Source organism: Schistocerca gregaria, chromosome 5 (assembly GCF_023897955.1).
Source record: "Schistocerca gregaria isolate iqSchGreg1 chromosome 5, iqSchGreg1.2, whole genome shotgun sequence".
In the NCBI taxonomy this organism is placed as follows: domain Eukaryota; kingdom Metazoa; phylum Arthropoda; class Insecta; order Orthoptera; family Acrididae; genus Schistocerca; species Schistocerca gregaria.
The window spans coordinates 247,756,287-247,764,772 of record NC_064924.1 but is presented as its reverse complement, the minus strand read 5'-3'; the positions used below and the strand labels follow the sequence as shown (position 1 = coordinate 247,764,772).

At 44.2% G+C, this 8,486-nt stretch overlaps 1 pseudogene; it reads left to right on the top strand.

Annotated features, from left to right (window-relative positions):
- The first annotated feature begins 7,858 nt into the window (after positions 1-7,858).
- On the top strand, positions 7,859-7,975 carry LOC126274343 (5S ribosomal RNA; annotated as a pseudogene).
- The last annotated feature ends 511 nt before the right edge of the window (positions 7,976-8,486 follow it).

Below are 8,486 nucleotides of genomic sequence, written 5' to 3'. Positions count from 1 at the left end.
GAATGCGAGTACAGTGTGCTAATCACTACGTCACCTCGTTCGGTTTCAGTTAATGATAGCTGATGTTACATATAAATTTTTTCCTATTTTTACCTTAATTGTGACGATTTACATAGGTGCATTAAGATGGTGCCAACAAGGGAGCGAGACTGGTAGTCCAAAGAAATTATTTATAAAATTACGGCTATCGCTACTTATGTTCTACCAGTCACTGGCCAGCAACAACTCCTTCCATTTATAGAAGATGGAATTACAGAAAGAGATTGAAACTAGGCCCTTAGGGCAGCTTTGTGCTGTGTTGTGTCTCGAAAATAAATTCTTAGAACTTCGTATGTTCACAAGGTACATAGATAATTTTGGTTTTGAGTGAAGGCAGTTTCTTTCATCTGAAAGCATTCCAAAAAGCACTGTTTCTTAATAGCCATCGCTAGAATAATGGATTTGTTGTTTAGGATTACAATACATCAACTGTTAGTTATTATTGTTCGTTTTACGAGAATGTCACATTAAAATCACGGGTGGAGCCTAAGTGGTGCAGCGATTCCACTTTTAAGTTGCTACAAATGAAACGTAATTTGTGGCAAAAAATTTTATTGCATTCCTTTTGTGAAATGGGATTTGAGCGGACAGCTCTCCGTGGCGGCTTAAAATGTAGCATTAGGGAATGAGATATGGAATGGACATGCTGGGAATCCGATCTGCGACGGAACGAAGAGTTTCAAAAGTCGTTATTCATGCCGGGGGACGAGACCGCATTGCGCCATGGAAAGCTGTGCGCGTTACCCGCGGGAATCCACACGCTTCGGTATCTGCAGCCGTAATATCTGCTCTTCGTAACTCGTCACCATGTAATATCCTTTTACAAAAATACGAGACATGTTCACAACGGAGCATAGGTTGTGGGGGATGTCTAAACTCTGCAAGACAGCAATGTGACTTTGGTCGTTTATGAAACCAAAACAAAAGAAAACTACAAAGAACTAAGGGATCTCTATAATGGAAAAATAGCCTTTTATGTTCATAGCTACAAATTTATCGAAGTACTCTAAATCATAGGTAATGAGTATCATTTTAACTTCGTAGGGCGCTATCTATTATATCAAAATAGAACAGACATCAATCATTAAGTTGAACGTTTTAATTATATGTGAGAAATAATTAGGACAACATTGAAGCACAGAGACACATGAGATACACTATTTAAATTTTACAAAGCCATGCTAACACCAGTGGGTATTCGAGTAAATGAAACCTATGCAAACGACAGTATGCACACTGGAATACTATTAAATTCTGATCTCTTTGTTCAAATTAATTCTGTTAAAAATGCGAGTCTGCTGATTTAGTTTCCGGTCCTCACTGGAACCCAAGCATCAGAAATGATTACCAGCTGGCAGGGAGGTGTTAAGATGAAACACTCCGTTTAATCTCAGTTCAAATACTACGCTTAGAAATACTGGACTGGAGACGGCTGTTATGTGAAAAACATGAATAAATCAGATGTATTATAAGAGCACATACAAATAAACCACTCAGATTATACCATTCAATTACAGTGACCGGGAGAACACACAGTACCTACTTCAGAGACATCGAATACGAGGTCACAGCCCGGGATAGTACCAAGATACACTCCTGGAAATTGAAATAAGAACACCGTGATTCATTTTCCCAGGAAGGGGAAACTTTATTGACACATTCCTGGGGTCAGATACATCACAGGATCACACTGACAGAACCACAGGCACATAGACACAGGCAACAGAGCATGCACAATGTCGGCACTAGTACAGTGTACATCCACCTTTCGCAGCAATGCAGGCTGCTATTCTCCCATGGAGACGATCGTAGAGATGCTGGATGTAGTCCTGTGGAACAGCTTGCCATGCCATTTCCACCTGGCGCCTCAGTTGGACCAGTGTTCGTGCTGGACGTGCAGACCGCGTGAGACGACGCTTTATCCAGTCCCAAACATGCTCAATGGGGGACAGATCCGGAGATCTTGCTGGACAGGGTAGTTGACTTACACCTTCTAGAGCACGTTGGGTGGCACGAGATACATGCGGACGTGCATTGTCCTGTTGGAACAGCAAGTTCCCTTGCCGGTCTAGGAATGGTAGAACGATGGGTTCTATGACGGTTTGGATGTACCGTGCACTATTCAGTGTCCCCTCGAAGATCACCAGAGGTGTACGGCCAGTGTAGGAGATCGCTCCCCACACCATGATGCCGGGTGTTGGCCCTGTGTGCCTCGGTCGTACGCAGTCCTGATTGTGGCGTTCACTTGCACGGCGCCAAACACGCATACGACCATCATTGGCACCAAGGCAGAAGCGACTCTCATCGCTGAAGACGACACGTCTCCATTCGTCCCTCCATTCACGCCTGTCGCGACACCACTGGAGGCGGGCTGCACGATGTTGGGGCGTGAGCGGAAGACGGCCTAACGGTGTGCGGGACCGTAGCCCAGCTTCATGGAGACGGTTGCGAATGGTCCTCGCCGATACCCCAGGAGCAACAGTGTCCCTAATTTGCTGGGAAGTGGCGGTGCGGTCCCCTACGGCACTGCGTAGGATCCTACGGTCTTGGCGTGCATCCGTGCGTCGCTGCGGTCCGGTCCCAGGTCGACGGGCACGTGCACCTTCCGCCGACCACTGGCGACAACATCGATGTACTGTGGAGACCTCACGCCCCACGTGCTGAGCAATTCGGCGGTACGTCCACCCGGCCTCCCGCATGCCCACTATACACCCTCGCTCAAAGTCCGTCAACTGCACATACGGTTCACGTCCACGCTGTCGCGGCATGCTACCAGTGTTAAAGACTGCGATGGAGGTCCGTATGCCTCGGCAAACTGGCTGACACTGACGGCGGCGGTGCACAAATGCTGCGCAGCTAGCGCCATTCGACGGCCAACACCGCGGTTCCTGGTGTGTCCGCTGTGCCGTGCGTGTGATCATTGCTTGTACAGCCCTCTCGCAGTGTCCGGAGCAAGTATGGTGGGTCTGACACACCAGTGTCAATGTGTTCTTTTTTCCATTTCCAGGAGTGTATTTGGGTAATCGATAAATAAGAGTCTTAAATAATAATCTGAGATTTTCTTTTGTTATCAGTCTTCTGACAGCTTTGATGCAGCCCGCCATGAATTCCTCTTCTGTGCTAACCTCTTCATCTCAGAGTATCACTTTCAACCTACTTCCTCAATTATTCGCTGGGTATATTCCAGTCTCTGTCTTCCTCTACAGGTTTTGCCCTCTACAAACCCCTCAAGTAACCTGGAAGTCATTTCCACAGGTCTTAACAGAAATCCTGCCCCTTCTCTTTATCAGTATTCTACACAAGCTCCTTCCCTCTTCGATTCTGCTGAGAACATGCTCATTCCTTACCTTAACATTGCACCTAATTTCCAACATTCTTCTGTAGCACCACATATCAAATACTTCGAGTTTCTTCTGTTCCGGTTTTACCACAGTCCATATTTCACTACCATAGAATGCTGTACCCCAGCCATACATTCTCAGATATTTCTTCCTCAAATTAAGGCCGATATTTGATATTAGTTGACTTATTTTGGCCAGGAATGACCTTTTTGCCAGTGCTAGTCTGCTTTTGATGTGCTCCTAGCTCCGTCCGCCATTGGTCATTTTACTGCATACGTAGGAGAACTCCTTTACTTCATCTAATTCGTGACCATAAATCATGATGCTAAGTTCCTTGCTTTTCTCATTTCTACTACTTCTCATTACCTTCGTCTTTCTTCGATTTACTCTCAATCCATATTCTGTACTAATTGGACCATTCCCTTCAACAGATCATGTAATTCTTCTTCACTTTCACGCAGGATAGCAATGTCATCAGCGAATCGTATAATTGATATCCTTCCTCCTTGTATTTTAATTCCACTCCTGAACCTTTCTTTTACTTCAGTCATTGCTTCCTCGATGTACAGATTGAACAGTATGGGCTAAAAGCTACAGCTTTGCCTTACGCCCTTTTTAATACGAGCACATCGATCTTGGTCGTCCACACTTATTATTCCCTCTGCGCCTTTGTACATATTGTATATGACGCCTCTCTCTCTATAACTTATCCCAACTATTTTCAGAATTTTGAACATGTTGCACCATTTTACATTGTAGAATGCTTTTTCCAGTTCGACAAATCCTATGAACGTGTCTTCATTTTTCTTTAGTCGTGCTTCCATTATTAACCGCAACGTGAGACTTTCCTCTCTCGTGCCTTTACCTTTCATAAAGCCAAACTGATCGCCATTTAGCGCATCGTCAGTTTCCTTTCCCGTTCTTCTGTAAGTTATTGTTGTCAGCAACTTGGATGCATGAGCTTTTAAGCTGATTGTGCGATAATTCTCGCACTTTTCAGCTCTTGCCGTCTTCGAAATTTTGTGGATGACGCTTTTCCGAAAGTCAGATGGTATATCTTCAGATGTATACATTCCACACACCAACATGAATAGCCGTTTTGTTGCCACCTCTACCAATGATTTTTGAAATTATGATGGAAGTTTATCTATTCTTCCTGATTATTTGATCTTAAATCCTCCAAAGCTCTTTTAAATTTTGATTCAAGTACTGGATCCCTTATCTGTTCTAAATCGACTTTTTTTTCTTCTTCTATTACATCAGTCAAATCGTACCCCTCACCGAGGTTTTCAATGTATTGTTTCCACCTATCCGCTCTCTCTTCTGCATTTAGCAGTGGAATTCACGGCGAACTCTTAATGTTACCTCTTTTGCTTTTAATGTCACCTAAAGTTGTTTCGATTTTCCAGTATGCTGAGGCTATCCTTCCGACAAACATTTCTTTTTCGTTGTCCTCACATTATTCCTGCAGCCATTTCGTCTTTGCTTCCCTGCGCTTCCTATTTGTTTCATTTCTCAGCCACTTGTGTTTCTGTATTCCTGAGTTTTCCTGAACATTTTTGTACTTCCTCGTTTCATAAATCAATTGAAGTATTTCTTCTGTTACCCATGATTTCTTCGCACCTACGTTTTCTTTCCCAACTTCTGCGATGGATCATTTTAGAGACGTGCATTCCCTTTCAGCTGTACTGCCTACTGAGTTATTGCTTATTGCTGTATCTGTAGCGTTAGAGAACTTCAACCGTATCTCGTCATTCTTAGTACTTGCGGATCCCACTTTTTTGCGTTTTCATTCTTTTTGACTAATGTCTTAAACTTCAACCTAATCTTCGTGACTACGCTATTTTGATTTGAGTCTATATCTGCTCCTGTGTACGCCTTAGAATCCTGTATCTTATTTTGGAATCTCTGTCTAACCATGATCTAATCTAACTAAAATCTTACCGTATCACCCGGTCTTTTCCAAGCATATCTCCTTCTCTTGTGATTCTTGAACAGAGTATTCAGTATTAATAATAGAAACTTGTGACAGAAGCCAATTAGCCTTTCTGCTTTCTCATTTCTTGTCCCAAGCCCATATTTTCCTGTAACCTCTCCTTCTACTCCTTCCCCTACAATTGCATTGGAGTTCACCATGACTATTAGATTTTCATCCCCCTTTACATACTGTACTACGCTTTCAATTTCGTAATACACTTTGTATATGTCTTCTCCTTCAACTTGCGACTTTGTCATACATACCTGACTATCGCTGTCAGTGTTGGTTTCTCTGTCGATTCTGATAAGAAAAACTGTTTCACTGAACTGTTCACAGTAACAGACTCTCTGCCTTACCTTCCTATTCATAACGAATCCTACTCCCGTTATACCATTTTCTGCCGCTGACCCGAAATCCTTCTCTCCTTTCCACTTCACTTCACTGACACCTACTAAATCTAGATTGAACCTTTGCGTTTCCCTTTTCAGATACACATTATATGTCTTTAATGCAGTCGTTTCCATTACCTGCTGCATCCACATGCCGTTGGTCTTTGCTGATTCTTCCTCCTTTAGGTGCAGTGTCCCACACCTAAGACAAGTGCCCTGAACATCTGTCCGTTCCTCCGCCCTCTTTGACGGTTCCGTTGGCAGTATGAGGTTGGTTTCTTCTGCTGGACGTCTTTGGCCGCCAATGATGATTTTTAATCAAAATTTAAGTGTCTGCGGTACTGGAATCGTGGACTGAAGACGTTTTGATTATGAATCGAAGACGCTACCTACCCCTTTCTTTGGTCGATATTGTTCGTTGCATCTGTTCGGTACGGATGTCCCATGGAACCCGTTCAAGTTCAGTGTTGAGTCGTTGACTCAGTTTTATTACTGCAGAGGGCAGTTATACGCTGAGCTACCGTGCCGGCGACCCCTAGACCACGGAGTATTTTCTTATGAGCTTGAGAGACGTATTGCAAGGTCGTGTTGTATTGAGGCTACCAGATCTGGCTTTACCTGAACGATAACAACAAGAATTATCACGCAGAACAGAAGCAGTCGTAGATTCTTACCACCTTCGATGGATTACCTTACGACTTATTGCGACTCTGTCAGTCATCATACCATTATAGTGCTTGCTCTTTGAATCTGTAGACCCTAAGCTACAAAAGTAGGCTGCAGCGTGGGATACATCTTGAATCCTGCAAATTATTTCGCTCGCTTGCTTATATACATTTTGCCTCTTATGTACCTCTATTGTAGCATCACCTTCAGCCGCTGTAACGGCAACTAATTAAATAAAAATGCACTAAATAACTCTCTACCATCATGTTCAGTGCTCGTACTGACTATAACCTTCACAGCGTACAGCTCGTCAAACTCCTGAACGGTCGTTGGCTGTCAGAGTACGCGTGACGTCAGGTGTGCAGAAGGAGCCTATTCTGGGCCGCTTTCTTTAGTGAGTTTAACCATGTACCGATAGCAGAAATGGCTGTCGTTCTCTTGGAGTGTAGCTGTTCCTTCTGAGTCCAGTTTAAAAATGTTCTGCTCCATACCAGAAACACACTACTGTTTATGAGCAACATAACTGCATGTTTTTCAGCAAGATCTGGCAAACCTCTGTGGGGTGTTTGATTGTCCGACTCCGTCGCCACTCCACCGCCAATTTCACATTGCAACTGATATCAGCCAATCCATGTCTACATTGCACTTATACTAAGCATGCCAACTTACGTTTAGTGGAGGAGGATGGTTCTGTACCATAATCTTTTCCCCGTAACATAACGTGAGGATGTGCTGACAGAATTACTATTGGTAGCGCTTCGTATTAGCTCTAATTTCTCTGATTATCGCGCTGTAATAATTTCGAGGGACATGTTTCTGACCAAGTAATATGCTGTCCGACTCTTCCTGGAATACACCCTCGCGGAATTTCTATATAAAAAAATGTTCAAATGTGTGTGAAATCTTATGAGACTTAACTGCTAAGGTCATCAGTCCCTAAGCTTACACACTACTTAACCTAAATTATCCTAAGGGCGAACACACACACACCCATGCCCGAGGGAGGAATCGAACCTCCACCGAGACCAGCCGCACAGTGGAATTGCAATAGTAAACCCCTGCGTGATGCACTACACCTCTCTCGTAGCGCCTGCCTTTGGTACTTGGGCATCTTTCAAATGCTATCGTGGATATTCAACCAAGTTTTGGAATATACAAGAAGATACGAAGAGACGTAACTAGCCAAACAAATGAATGTGGGATGGAGAAAGAAGGTTACTATGATACAGGTAAGCTGAAGAAAGTTGCAATGGATAGCATAGGTACAATGCAGCGTCTGGAAAGAAATCGTCGGAAGAAGCATTTATAAAAATCTGACGGGATGCCGTAATGTCATGTTGATTGTGGAATGAAAGCCCGCCCAGCTGCCGGCGCCGTCTACCGCGCTGCTTCCCGAGAGGGATGGAGTGCCGGTCCTCGGCACGAATCCACCCGGCGGATGCTTTGCCAACGGCCTTACCGCAGCGGTAACACCGATTCCCGTCAGATCACCGAAGTTAAGCGCTGTCGGGCTGGGGTAGCACTTGGATGGGTGACCACCGATCTGCCGAGCGCTGTTGGCAAGCGGGGTGCACTCAGCCTTAGCGAGGCAAACTGAGGAGCTACTTGATTGAGAAGTAGTGGCTTCGGTCTCGGAAACTGAGAGTGGTATGCTGACCACATGACCCTCCATATCCGCTTCCAGTGACGCCTATGGGCTCAGGATGACATGGCAGCCGGTCAGTACCGTAGGGTGTTCATCACCCGTTCGGGAGGAGTTTAGTTTGGTTTGTGGATTGAAAGTTTGATCGATCTGGGAACATTCCCCACGTCCCTTTGTCGATGGAAGCAGACATGGATTCCAAAAGCTTGGTCAAAAAAGATGACGAAACAGTTAGTGGAATAAGGGTTGGCTGGAGGCGCCAAATATTAGATGGTAATGTCACTGTATGTGAAGATTCCAAAGAACTTATGGTGACTTAGAACTAAACTTTTTTTCGCAGGAAAATAACTAAGGAAATTAAGAGTTATCCAGAGGTTGTCAGGAGCAGTCAGAACATGATGATAAATATTTCAGTATCTGTAACACTAAGG